Source organism: Thamnophis elegans, chromosome Z (genome assembly GCF_009769535.1).
Source record: "Thamnophis elegans isolate rThaEle1 chromosome Z, rThaEle1.pri, whole genome shotgun sequence".
Lineage (NCBI taxonomy): Eukaryota > Metazoa > Chordata > Lepidosauria > Squamata > Colubridae > Thamnophis > Thamnophis elegans.
The window spans coordinates 72,206,441-72,221,588 of record NC_045558.1 but is presented as its reverse complement, the minus strand read 5'-3'; the positions used below and the strand labels follow the sequence as shown (position 1 = coordinate 72,221,588).

General features: G+C 40.3%; 1 protein-coding gene across 3 annotated transcripts in view; it reads right to left on the bottom strand.

The window, feature by feature from the left end:
• The window catches only part of SUGCT (succinyl-CoA:glutarate-CoA transferase), a 418,586-nt gene that overhangs the window by 128,810 nt on the left and 274,628 nt on the right, over positions 1–15,148 (bottom strand). The gene's annotated exons all lie outside the window — the stretch shown is intronic.

Here is a 15,148-nt window from a genome sequence, read left to right as displayed (position 1 = left end):
TGCGGGCTACAGCTTTCATCCGCACTATGCCTGGATGGCCCTTATAGAGGTAATTAAGGACTGTATGGTGGAGTGAGGATTGTACTACTATGTTCCTCCCCCATAATAAGCAATCCTTTAGTTCCGAGAGTTCCAATCGCCATCGGAAATATGGCAGGAACTCATCGGCTATTCTTTCTTGGGGCCACCCCCGGAGGATCCAATCTAGTACTTTGGACAGTAAGAGGTCTTGTCTAGTAGGCTATATCTGTGGTCATTAGTGGCATCCTGAGGTCCTCTATCAAGAGGACCGAAGAGGCCGGGGTCGGATCTTGACGCAGAAGAGATAGGGGACAGTGGCTTAACATGCCCCATGTTCTTACCAGGATGGTATTCTAAACGATAAGAATATGCTACCAAGAAGACAGTCCACCATGATATATGTGGTGACAGAATTGCCAGTGTTTGGCCGTCCCCAGCTATTACCCCTAAAAGCGGTTTGTGGTCAGTGAGGAGCAAGAATGGGCAGCCATATAGGTAGTTATGGAATCTCTTGATTCCTGCTACGGCCGCCAAGCCTCCTTATCCAACTGGCTATAATTTCTTTCAGCCTGAGATAAGGTCCTAAAGAAATATGCAATTGGTACTTCTGTCCCATTAGGGGATCGGTGGCTCAACACTGCCCCGATACCATAAGGCGAAGCATCACAAGCTAATATGAGTGGTAAAGCCATAAGTACAGCAGATGACGTAAGCAGGGATTTGACAGCGGCGAACGGATGTGCTTCGTGGCTGTCCCACTTCCAGGCTGCCAAGCAGCCTGTGCAAGGGCTCCAAGATGGATGCCTCGTGGGGTATTAACATGGCATAAAAATTTAATAGTCCTAGGAAAGCTTGTAGCTCTGCCCTATTGGTTGTGGTAGGGGCTTTCTTAATGGCATCAACTTTGGACTGGTAGGATGGATCCCTCGGGTGTCAATTCAATACCTGAGGAACTTCACCGATTCCACTCCAATAGAATATTTAGATTTTTTCAATTTGAATCCTGCAATGCAGAACCACTGCAGGACGCTTCTCAATTTGTCCATTAGCTTCAGACGACTGTTAGCTGCTATCAAAACATCGTTGAAGCAGAGTATCACCCCAGGCATCCCTTGGAGCAATTGCTCCATTATGTTTTGAAAGATGCCTGGTGCCACGCCGACTCCAAACTGGAGTTGGCGGCACCAGAAAGTCCCATGATGAGTTACAATCATTTGGGCATCAGACATCACATCATCAACATCTAGCTGTTGATAAGCTTGAGACAAATCAAGCTTGACAAACAGTTTACCTCATCCCAATGAGTGCAGCAAATGCTGCACCACTGGAACAGGGTAGGGATTAGCTTGGAGGGCTTTATTTATTGTCGATTTATAGTCGGCACAGATCCTAATGGATCCATCTGACTTAAGAGGAATCACGAGGGTCTCCCACTTTGCATAGTCTACAGGCTCCAAAATGCCCCAGGCCCGCAATTTATCAATTTCAGAGTCAACCTTAGCCTATAGGGCAAAAGGAATGTGATGAGCTTTTAGACAAATGGGGGTAATATTTGGGTCTAAGTTGAAAGATATGGGAGAGCCGGTATATTTACCAACCGTGTCACTAAACACGGCCTCTAACTCCCTGGCTAGGGTGGCATAATCCTTGACTGGCATTGTGGCGTCGACTCCTGCAATGGAAAGACCTAAGGAATCAAACCAATCTAGCCCCAATAGTGTAGCAAGAGAGTTGGCACCACAATAACTGGCAGGGGCCCTTTAAAGGAGCTGTGTTCTATTTGAAAAAACCCACACCTTATTATTTGAATTGAGTTGCCCTGTTGGTCCTGCAGACTGCAATGACATGAGTTCAAATTTTGGTGGTTAACAGTTGATATCAAACACTTGAGGCTACTCCATGATATAATGGACCGAGTGGACCCGGTGTCAATTTCCAATTTGCATGGAGCCCCTTCAAGCAAAACAGTGAGGTAAAATTTTTTAAATGTCCTGGTTTCCTTTCAGAAAATGAACTTATGGTCCCGTCATCAGAAACTCCTCCGTGGTTGATAACATAATAGTCCTGATGGGGTCCGCTTGCTCGCCTGTCAGCTGGCTGATTGAAAGATCGCGGTTCTGTCATCTCTGAGGTGGGGAGTGTGGCACAGCACACATAGGCTAGGTGGCCCATCTTCCCACAATGACTACAGGTGGCTATCTTGAACTTGCAAGTGGACTGCATGTGATTATCAGCACAGTTCAAACAGCCAGACTGAGGGAATTTTGGCAGCACCTTCCTACATAGGCCTTGAGGCGACTAATGTCATTGTCTTCAACTGCCATCATGTTGCTGGTGCACTGCTGCCAAGGATGAGGCTTGGCTGTGGGCCGCCTGGTACCTCTGAATTTCAGCCGCCAACCTGTCAGATTGCTCTGGGCGTTAGCCTCATCCATGGCAATTTGCAATGTCAGCTCAGAGCTAGCTAACAAACAGTGTTGGAGTCATGTCTTTGACTCCACAAACTAATAGTTCCAACAGAGCCTCATAAAGGTTCTGGAATTCACAATGTATGATCAAATTCCTCACAGAAGCCATGTACTCGCTAACCATTTTGCCTTCACCCTGTGTACACTTGCGGAAAACATGCCGATGGGCTATGTGAGACAGGGCTGGAGCATAATGGGATTTTAGCTTGTTGAGTAGAATTTCCCATGTACTCCTTGAATGGGAACTGGAGCAGCTAGAGCCTGGGCTGTGGAGAACATCTCCAGGCCACATGAGCTTAGGAAATAGCCTTTCTTCCTTTCAGTGGATATTCCTGAGAAATCGTTAGCATTCAGGAAACATTTAAATCTTTCAAGAAAGGCTTCCCAAGATTCCTTGTTCAGCATATGTGGCAAAACTGGGAATCGCCGTCATAGTATTTAAAGGTTGTAATATGAGGTAAATTTTCCTCAGTATCGCTCATCTTCACTGGGTGGGTGTTTAGAGCTCCGATCCCACCTTCATTGCCAGTGCTTTATATTGAGCTACTGAGGAATGAGCAGAGGTTAGTTCAACGTTAAGTATTTATTTAACATCAACAAGACAACTAACAGCTTAGAACAATGCTTTTCCTGTCTGACAACTATTTATACCCCAAGCTGTCAGACAGATAAACAATCAGGTGCCTGTGCTTGTCTCACCAGCCAGCAGGCACTTCGGAGCCAATAGAAATCGTTTCCAGCTTGCTTGAAGCTTCAATGTCCCAAGGACTTAACAGTAACTTTCACATCTTTTGGATCAGATCTTGCTCTCCTTTCGCCACTATCATTTCAAATTCAGTAAAACTACCTCTTCTCTATTTCAAAGGAGTCAGGGTTTTTCTTTCTTGAGTTTTGAACAAAGGCAGAGAAGGTGGAGAAATCCCTATCTATGTTTTTTGGCAATGATGGCTAAACATGTTTAATCTTAATTAATTTTACCAGTACTATTTATGACAGTCATTAACAATCTTCCAAATTTAGAATTATATTATATCTCCATAATACAAGACATGAATTTTAAAATCAAGCTTGGACTTGAATATAAGTCCAGCAGTTTCTTCATTACATTCTAGGCCTAAATTAAAATTATGTTTTCTCAACAATTGAAAACTAATAAAATGTATGGATATTTTTCGAACGCATGAGTCTACCAGTTCTGAAAAACTGTGCTCAAATTTCTACCTATATGATCCAAATTAAAAATTGAGATATTTCAAAAGATAATTTAAAATCTCTCATTTAGAGATGTAGACCTCTTATGCAAATTGGAAAGCTTTCTGGCAAATTCCATTTCCCACCTTCAAATGCTGCTAATCCAAAACAAGTTATGGCCTCAGAGATGTAGGATATATACATACACACACACAAACCCACACAAACACTCTCTCTCTCTCTCTCTCTCTCTCTCTCTCTCTCTCTCTCTCTCTCTCTCTCTCACACACACACACACACACACACACACACACACACACACACACATTTGTTTTCATAGATTTTCACGGGTGTAGGTATGCTGGTCTTGTTGTATTTGGGTCTTTTCCCATGTAAGATTGAGATTGTCTTGGCAACGTTTCAGCAAGGTCTCACTCGCCATCTTCAGGGGCTTAAAGTGTGATCAGAGCTGCTGTCTTTCTATAAATCTTGGTGGGGTGTATGTGGAGTGCAGGCTTTGTTTCAGTAAGTGGAATGATTGGTTATGTGATTGTATCATGATTGGTAATTGGTGCTGATTGGTGCTGGCTGTGTGGACATTGTTATTTCATGTTGTAACGGCCTAGGTGGTGGGTGCGGCTCATTGGTTGACTAGGGCTGTTTTCCAGATGTCTGGTAGGCGGGAGGTATTGTCACATTTCTTCATGTCGTGGGGGTGTTTCTCTATTTCGATAGCTTCCATAATTATTCTCTTATTGAAGTGTTCCATTTTGGCGATTAACCTGGTTCCTTCAAAATTAATTTCATGTCCTGTAGCTTTAAGGAGCAGGAAAAGGGAGGAAGTTTTTTTCTTTTTTTCTTACTGCATTCTTGTGTTCTGTGATGCTTGCATTTATTCTCCTGTTCGTTTATCCTATGTATGTTGCAGGGCAGATTTTCTATGGTATTTCGTAGCCTCCTTGGTTTTCTAGCTGGATTTTGTCTTTGGGGTTTCTTAAGATGTTGGTTATTATTTGGTCAGTGTTGAAGGCTGTCTTGATATTATGTTTGTGGAGAATTTTGCTGATTTTATCTGTGGTGCCTTTGATGTAAGAGAGGAGGGTAATGCCATTGTCCTGTTCTGTGTCTTGGTTTTTGGGGGAAGTCTCCCTTTGGACTAGGCTGGTAATTGTTTTTCTTTGGAATCCATTGGAAATTAATACGTTTGTGAGAGTGTGTAATTCAGTCTTCAGGTGGTCTTTGTCAGCTAGGTGTTTGGTTCTAGAGATGAGGGTCTTGGCTAAAGAGTTGATCTGTGCAGGGTGGTGATGGGATTGTGCATTTAAGTAGCGGTTGGTATGTGGTTTTTTCCGGTAGATGGTGTGTCCTAGGGAGACATTGGGTTTTTTGTAGATTAGGACGTCCAGAAAGGGAAGTTGGTTGTTTGCTTCTATTTCCGTGGTGAATTGTATTTTAGGGTGTAGGCTGTTGAGATGTGTGAGGAAGTTGTCCAGTTTTTCTTTCCCTTGTGGCCAAATCACGAAAGTGTCATCAACATATCTAAACCAGAGTTTGGGTTTGTGTTCAGATTTATCTAAGGCATTTCAAAATGTTCCATGTATAAGTTTGCAATGATGGATGAGAGGGGTGCTCCTTCTATCTGTTTGTATCTTTGTCCATTATGGACGAAGTATGTGTTGGTTAGGCAGTGGTTGGTCACATCCAGGGTGTGTTTAGGGGGGTTGTGTTTGTTCTGGATAGTGGTCAAGGCTTCTTTTATAGGCACTTGGGTGAAGAGGGATATGACATCGAAACTCACGAGTAGGTCGCTGGGTTGTAGGTTTTGTTTCTTTGTTGTTTCTATGAAGTGGAGTGAGTTTTATACGTGTGAGGTGACGGATTCTGCGTAGGGTTGGAGTTGTTTGGTGAGGAATTTGGCAAGATTCTGTAGAGGTGAGCCTATGGAGCTGACTATGGGTCTGAGTGATGTTCCTTCTTTGTGTATCTTGGGGAGGCCATAGAGTTTGGGGCATCTGGAAGATTTCTCTCTGGGGATGATTCTTTGCTGGATCTCTTCACTGATGGGAGAGGCTTTTATTTTGGATTTGGTGGTTTTTTCCAGGTAGGGAAATAGAAAAACACTCCCACAACATGATACCTCCCGCCTACCAGACATCTGGATCATCATGATACAACCACACAACCAATCATTCCACTTACTGAAACAAAGCCAGAACTCCACACACACACACACCAAGATTTATAGAAAGACGGCAGCTCCGATCATACTTTAAGCCCAAAACCCAGCCTGAAGATGGCAAGTGAGACCTTGCTGAAACGTTGCCAAGACAATCTCAATCTTACATGGGAAAAGACCCGAATACAAGATCAGCATACCTACACCCGAGAAAATCTATGAAATGTGTGTGTGTGTGTGTGTGTGTGTGTGTGTGTGTGTGTGTATGGTAAGCCCCTGGTAAGCCCCAATTATGGGAGGAAGCTAACTGCTTCCAACATCTGTCAATCGGCTCGTCACAAGAGTCCAGCACAGGTTCGAATCCCAGTAAGGGTATGGCTAGCTGATGAGAGCTAAATAGCTTGAAATAGATCTATACTAGTCTCCCTTTATTTATTTATCAGCACAAATTTAAAAAAAAACCACACACACACACACACACATACTCTTCTGTTCTGAGAATCGAATAAAACACACGTTCCCATGGCTATCTCTAATTTGACATTAAAGTAAGATATCCCACATGGCCATCATAAACATCCCTCCAGAAGTGCTGGGACCTCCAGCCTTCCGGTGACAGGAAACCAGTTGTAAATCTCAGTTGTTACAGGTACTGCTAGTAATTTAACTCTGAGGCCTCCCTCCTCCCAAATGAATGGCAGTATCACGTGAGGGATCTGACACTACAATTAAAAACACAAACTTCAATGTTTTAAACTATAACTAGCAACCCATCACAATAATACCTAAATCCATTGAATTACATGAAGAATACATAACAAGACGTCTTTTTCCATCCATATTTCTTTCAAGATTCTGGACTTCATGTCCCACGATACCAGTCTGGCTTAAGGACAAAAACTTTAAAGGACATCATATTAGGAAAGATTGAAATAGTACAATAAGTTATGGATAACTAACCTGATGGCAGTAAGGTGAAAATAATATCATAGATATTATTTTGTGTACCCATCTATGTGTTTGTATATCTGTACAGTTGTATTTATTTCTACAAGCATAATCTTTTGTGTCCTTTCAATTCCAATAGTATGGATTTTTGGAAGATCCAATTAATATTTATATAGCCCATGCATTAAAAATGTCTTTGTTATTTATATTAACATATGTAGAACAAAGATGTAAGATGTTTATAAATAATAAAGCTGTATTATGACTAGGAATCTTTGGTTAACAGAATTGTTGAGACTGAAACAGATTGATTGACACAAAGTTAAATACTCAATTAATGCATTTTGCAGGTTTTCATGAAGATAAAATGAGCAAACCACAGATATGTTATTCTGACTTCTTTGGTGAAAGCATCCATGGTAGTGGTGAAATTCAAAAATTTTCCCTACCAGTTCTATGGGTGTGACTTGGTGGTCATGCGATCGGACAGGCATGGCTGCACAACTGACTCAACACAATGTAAAAGCAGCTGGACTTCACACAAATGGCCCCTGCAACAAGCAGGAACCTCACAGAGTCACAAAGAGCTCAAAAACCAACTATCACACTTTACACAAAAATAGCACAAAAGCTGCACAATTGACTCACAAACAATGTAAAAGCAGCTGGAGTTCACACTGGCCTCTGCAACAAGCAGGAACCTCAGAAAGAGCTAAAAAATCAACTATCATGATGGGTGGGCTTGATGTCGCGATGACACGACATGCAATCTTGGGGCTCCAGGATTGCTGTTGATATCTCTGTTGCTGGACGATCCTTTTGGAGCTAAACCGTTCTGAAGGAATGGTGATAGAGAAGAGCATGTCCTGCTGATCTCAGGGACATCGCAAAGTCTCTGATCAATCCAGGAGAAATCTCTTTTTGCCGGCTACAGGAGAAGCAGCCAAAATGACTGCAGAAGGTTGGGACAGTCCCCTGACACAGAAGCAGAATAGGAGAGACAGCGTGTTGAAATGGTGAGAAAAATCCTTATTATTAGAGAAGAGAAAACACAAAAGACTTAGTTAAAATAAAATTGAAGACAGAAGGAAGTAAGCAGCGAATTAACACTGGTTTAAAACTATCATGTTATCTTTTTCACTTTAATTTTGTTTGTTTTCTATGGATGGACTTTTTACAAATGCCTCTTACATTTAAACTGGACTGGTCTTTTTTTTCCTTTTTCCTCTATACTTCTTCCATTTTTTGTATTTGTGGATTAAAAGTTTCTTTACTTGCAAGGCTCAGCCGGATCGTAATCTTTAATCATTTTTTCTTCTGTTATGGAGTTTGGAGTTTAGAAAGAGAGGCAAAAACAGAGGGAAAGAATGTAACAATGCCATATAGAAGCTAGAGGCTTGGTAACATCTGATAATACAAAGCGATTGGCTTTGTTTACTGAAAGGGTCAGTGGGTATACAGATGTTTCTTTGAAGGTAAGGGAAAGCTTTGACCTGAAAAACTTTACTGAATTTGTTTGAAACCTAGCAAAAGCCTTGGATGTTTTAGTGGCAGTGTCTATAACCTGGAAAAATTGCCCAATTTGAAGAAGAAAAGGGACTAACATTGCAAAGAATTATGGTAGAAATTCAAAAAGTCTTAATAATCACAGAGAGAAACGAAAAGAGACTTGAAATTATAGATCAAAATACAGAAAGTATGGAGGGAAGAGTTGAGAATACATACTTATAAAACAACAATGAAATTTGAGAACAGAGTTCAAAAAACCACAGAGATATATGAAAGTGATAAGAAACTGACAGCCAATCGAGAGTGGAGGGAAATGATAAGTGTGAAATAGGGAAAGGAGAGATCGATCAACTGGAACTCTATCTCAGATGTCAAAATATAGATGAAGAAAGGGGAGAAAATTTGGCAGAAACAATGAGAGTAATTTTGGCAGAAGCACCAGGGATAACGAAAGTCAAGCTGATGAAAGGAACAGATAAAGGGTTTCGAATCTTTATAAGATATGCAGTGAATAACAAGTTGTCAAGAGAAGTCCACATAAGACTACAGCTGGTGTGGTCCTTCTCTATTATTTGACTTCATTTTGTCTACAGCTGAAGAAGAAAAGAAAATATCTTTGAAATGAAGAGGGATTGAATCAACTGTGGTAAAATATATAGACATTAAAAGTGTGTTAAATCGTAACATGGAGGGTGGGATGTTTGAGTAATTGCTGGAAATGTAAAAAAAATGCACGAGCAACATTTAAAGGTAATAAAGAGCCAGAAATTGAGCCTGCAAAATTGCTGAAATACAAAGAACAGGGGATAGGGGAGGAACAGGCAAGGAACATAAATGAGAAACAAGAAGCTAACAATGTAGAAAAAGAAATGGAAAATAAATTTCAGTTGGACAATGTTACTGAGATTTATAGAGGCACAGAAAGAGTAGAGAGGAAAAAAGGAAAAGGGTATCCAAAAAAGAAATTAGCCAAAAATAAAGAGAAGAACAATAGGAAGTGGGGAAGGAAAATTCTGGGGAGAGCTATCCAAATAATCTATCGAATGGTGATAGAAAAAGTTCAAAAGAAAAGACATAAGACATATAAAAAGAAGAAAAAGAGGGAAAAATCTAGGAACAGGGGACTAGTAAAATGAATTGAAATATCTTCATCATGGTAATAGTAAGTATCTAATTAAGATATATGAATGAACTATACTAATACTTTTAAGTATGTAAACTAATTATATTAAATGCTTATTACAATAAAAAAACTAGATTTGAAGATACATGTTACTTAGAGAAAACAGATGGAAAGGAAATGATAAATTTGTTTTATTTCTAAAGGGAAGAAAAAAGGACACTGTTTATGTATATAAAAAAATAATAAGCTGGGAGATATGAGAAGAAAAGAAATACCACTAAAATTGGAAATGGAAATATAATGTAAAATGAATTATGTATATGTGCAAATGTTAAAGGGGAAAACCGGACAATACTCTCTACATTTTTTTTTTAATTATGTAACAAAAAATAAAAACTTTCTTTGAAAAAAAATAACACAAAAGGTGCACAACTGACTTACACACAATGTAAAAGCACCTGGATACCACACAAAATGGCCCCTGCAACAAGCAGGACCCTCACAGAAAATCAGGCACATCTGATCGCCGCACAGCTGGTCGATAGTAAAAAAAATGCTTAAAAAAGCAAAAAAAAGTTCTGATGATCGCTCAGCACAGCTGATTGTCACATAGCTGATCATGGGAACTTTTTTTTTTACTTTTTAAAGCCTTTTTCCATTACCAGTTTGGGCGAACGGTAGCATTTTTTACTACCAGTTCGGGCAAATAGGTAGTAAAAAAATGCTTTAAAAAGTTTTTTAAAAAGTTCCAATGATTGTGTGGTACAGCTGATTGTCTTACAGCTGATTTTTACTTTTATAAGCATTTTGTTTACTACTGGTTTGGGCGAACGATAACATATTTTACTACCGGTTCGGGCAAACCTGCCCAAATCAGTAGCATTTCACCCCTGATCCATTGCCACCTGAGCCATAAACATACAAATTAACAACACTGACATAAAAAAAAATATAAAGAACAAAGAATAAGAAAATTAAGGCTGCTATCCTATAGCAATCATTTTTTGGAATTTTAATAGGCTTTAGTAGCTTTGTAATCCAACCTTCTTATTCTTTCATGTAGAACAGTCAATCTTGATCTCCTAAGCAGACTCTTTAGTTCCACTATAATCATACTAAAAAGAGAGACATGACTGGTGTTCTCCACATCTTCTCTGTAGATATTTTCATCATTAATGATACCACCATATATTTCTCACCCTTGGTTTCTTCCTTGCAGCTATTTTTCTTATCATATATTTTCTTGCAGAAGATTCTGCTTGTTATTGTTGTTACAGGCAATTGTAAAATCAATAATAGTATGTTTGCAAAAACAGTGTTTGGAAAAATGTGGATTTCTGGACTAAATAATCAGATGAGTGAGTAATGAACCCAAAGAAAAAAACCTTTGAATTGAGGAGAAAAGATCACCTCCTCAAAAGCACTCTATCAATAACATTTACAGTATAGTAATCATCTTTTCCAACCCTATAATAACATGTTTCAGGATTTTTTTACCTGTCTATAAAAAATAAACATTATATTCCAAAACTCTCAAGAATTTATGACTGCATTGTTTTTGATACCAATATTTGTAGCATTTGCGACAATACTCTTCAATGTTATTATCATTCATATTTTTAAAAAACAAAATATCTTTCAGACTCTTCTCACTTTCATTAATTTTGTTGTTGTTGTATACAGGTAGTCGTCAACTTACAACAGTTCATTTAGTGATTGTTCAAAGTTACAACAACATTTTTTCACACTTATGAACCGTTGCAGCATCCCCATGGTCATATGATTAAAATTTGGATGTTTGGCAACTGAATCATATTTATGATGTTTCAGGGTCATATGATCAGCTTTTGCGAACTTCTCACAAGCAAAGTCAATGAGGAAGGGACATTCACATAACAAACGTGGTGCTAATTTAACAAGAGCAGTGATTCATTTAACTATGGCAAGAAAGATCACAAAATGGAGCAGATTTCACTTAGAAAATGTTTCACTTAGCAACAAAAATTTTGGGCTCAACTGTAATTGTAAGTCGAGGACTATCTGTAATCTTTTTTCCTTGATCTTACCATTAATATCTATTCATAGCATAGAGTTTATTCTGAAATAAAGCAATAGAAAAATTGAATAACAGTTTTCCTTAGTGGGATCCCTATTGTTATAAAGTCCTTATTTAGATCTGCTCATCCATTCCAAAACTTTTTTTTAAAATCCAAACTTAAAAAAATCAGCCACTATTTTATCTGCCCTTTTTAGTCTTCTTATTTTGACTTTATTCTTTGCAACAGTCTTTTTTCTCCATTCACTAATGTATGATCCACTACTGTAACAGGGGAAATATGAACATGTTGATACTCCTCCATCTCTCGATGGTTTTGACAGTACCAATCATTAAAGATTTTGAGTGAGCTAAGAGCCTAAAGTCTGTAATGGTTTTCTTGTTATATGGATGCTATTAGAGGGAGTGCTAGGAGAATTGTGTACTTTAGGCCAAGTTATTGCATTATAGGGTTAAGTCTCCACTATGTGGCAATTATATTATTTCTCTCTACAATAGCTGGGAACAGTACAAGACAGGGAAGTCAGAATTATCAAAAGATTTGGACAACCTATATATGAGACAAGATTTAATTTTCTAACTTGGAAAAAAAGATGACTGAAATATATCAAATAATGAAAGACAGAGAGAAGATTGATAAAGAGAAGATTTTCCTTACTCAAAACACTAAGTTAGAAGTCCCTGAATAAAACTTATTGAAGGAATATTAAAATAGAAAAAAGTACTTCTCATATGGCAAAATCAGTGGGATTCATTGTCATGGTAGTGTTCATTAACCTGGTTATTAATGTGTCTTCAAACTACCAATTCCAAGGGAGCAAGGTTGGAAGAGGTGTATGTCTCTAACTTGTCTGGTCATTGTGAGAAACAGACTGGACTGAGATAAGTATTGACTTCATCCAATAAAACTATTTTTATGTTCTTATCTCTCTTTTTTATTTTCCCTTGATTTTATATCTAAATTAGATAATTGGTTTGGAAATTTTCCTATCTGTCTCATTCCATTTGTGAAAACAGTATATGCTTGGCCAGATTTAAGAGCATATGATAATTTCAATAAACCTGGTCTAGTGGTTAAGGGACAAAACCAGAAACCAGATTATACATTCTAATTCTACTTTAGGCATGAAAGCCAGCTGGATGACTTTAAACCAGTCACTTTCAGCCATGACACCAGACTAGTGTCATGTTGTGAATAGTTGTGTCGAACCTGTCACAACCAGTGGTGGGTTTCTGCCGGTTCGCACCAGTTCGTGAATTTCACCGAGCCGGTGAGAGGAGGTTCGACCAGTGGACCCGGAAGTAACTTCTGGAACGCCTGCCCCAGCCCTGTCACTCGATCACCCTTGCCGTCCTGTTGCAGCTCACTCACTCCCCCGCCCATCCGCACTAAAATAGGGTAGCCCAGCCCACTGCTCACTGATTGACTGGAGTCCAGCCAATCAGTGAGCGGGCTGGAGGTGACCCATTTAAAAGCGTGGCACCAATGGCCCACATTCCTCTTTTGAAAAGTGTCTTTCTCTTTTCCAAAGAATATTTCGTTCCCGAACAGCTGTCGCATTGCGCTTTCTGACCGGATCCTCCCTTCATTTCATTCTGTTGGCTTCCAGAAGCTTTCTGCTTCCCTCAGGTAAATAACTAAACATGAGGGGGGGTGGGACTCAGGAGGCTAGCTTATGCCAGCTCGTGAAAGCTGCGAGCTGGCATACGCCGCATGGCCGAAAGCGAGTGGGCGGCGACGGTGGTGGCCTAGCTTTCGTGAGGGAAGGCCTTCTTGGAATAATGGTTACAGTATACTATTGCTGGTAAATTAAATATATATTGTACTCCCTTTCAAATAGCTAATACCTTAAAATGGTTACAGTATAAATTATTGCTGGTGGAATAATGGTTACAGTACACTATTGCAGGTACAACTACAATACCTTAAAATGGTTTCAGTATAAATTATTGCTGCTGGAATAATGGTTACAGTATACTATGGCTAGTACAATACCTTAAACTGGTTACAGTATAAATTATTGCTGGTGGAATACTTAACAATGGTTTTAAGGATGTTTTTATTACCGTATTTATCGGCGTATAACACGCAGTTTTAAAACTAAAATTGCAAGCTTAAACCCTGCCTGCGTGTTATACGCCGATACTGCGTGTTATACGCCGATAAATACGGGTCCAACGCCGGGTCCACTGTTCCCTCTAAGGTGGCAAGAAACCCCCGCGCAGAGGTTTCTAACTCCCGCGCAGAGGTTTCTTTCAAAGCAAACGTGGGGAAGTCCTTTGCAGGCAGCTAGAACTGGCTGCCTGCAAAGGACCTTCCCAAACTTGTTTCAGCGGCAGCTCTCAGCCTGGCGGCAGCGTCACACAGACTGTGGAAGGAGGGGGAGGAGGAGGGAACCAAAGAGAGCTTTTACCGAGTCTGCGCCCCACAGCCAGGACCGTCCTGGCGCCTCCAGCCGCGTTTCTTCCTGCAAAGCCCTTCGGGCAACCCGAGAGTTCCGCTTGACGCCAGAAGGGCTTTGCAGGAAGAAACGCCGCGTTTTCTGGGAATTCTGGGAGTTGAAGTCCAGACATCTTCAAGTTGACAAGGTTGAGAAACACTGCACTAGATTGCCGCAACTACAACTCTCAGAATTCCCAGTCAGTCTCGAAAATAGAACCAACTTCATAACACGTTATTCTATATTGTTAATTGTGATCCAAAGTCTTAGGTTTAGTGACGGTTCAGAAAAGGTGTTTCATTGGCTTGCCTAGAAGAGACCCCGCTGGCCGCTGAAACAATTGTGGCAGAGATTTCGCCATTGAGAAGACTTAAGTTGAAAGCCGGGCGAATTCATTGAAAAAGGCCGAAGCGGGAAAAGCGGCGCTTCCAAAAGGCGAGGGGAGAAAACCTTGTTCTCTAGGCAACTAGGAAGACTCGGGTCAAAACTCGCGAGAATTACCCAACCACTCGATCTCCAGTATAGTACTCTCTGGTCTGAGAATAATCAGAACGGGTGGGCGGGGAGTCACAGACGGAACTACATTTCCCAGCGGCCTCTTGAAAAAATAGCCTCCCGCTTTTTCCGAGCGCATTCGCGTTCCCTACGGCGCGGCGGTTGAACCTGGGCCGCTCTGGGAAAGCGGTCGCGATGGCTGGCTGCAATGTTAATGCGGCTTCTCCCCCAATCGAGTTGACTCCGCTTATCCGGAAACTTCGTAAGTGGTTGGTTTGTCTGCACCGATAGCCCGTGTGCCTACTCAGAGGCTGGGGTTTTTTTTGTTTTTTGTTTTGCTTTTGGATTCCTAAAAGTTGATAATGGCTTTGCTTTGGGGATGAAAAAAAGTAACCCCAAACCACTGCTTAACTGCACAAAACATCCCAAACCAGGATTCTCAGGATGTACAAACCCCAGTGTGAATCTGTTTATTGCACGCAGAAAAGTAGCATATTCCGCCCCTATTTCTCTACTTTTGGTTTTGAGTTTGGTAGATTCTCAATACGACCCCTTTTCAAAGTCGCATCTATTTTTATACGTATTGATTGATTGGTGACTGTGTCATCCCATCAGTGTCAACTCTTAACGATCACGCATAATAAATAAATGTTCTTCACAATCTATACAAAGGGAATACCAAAAAGAGGAAAAATTGATAAAGAGGGTAGGTATGTTAAC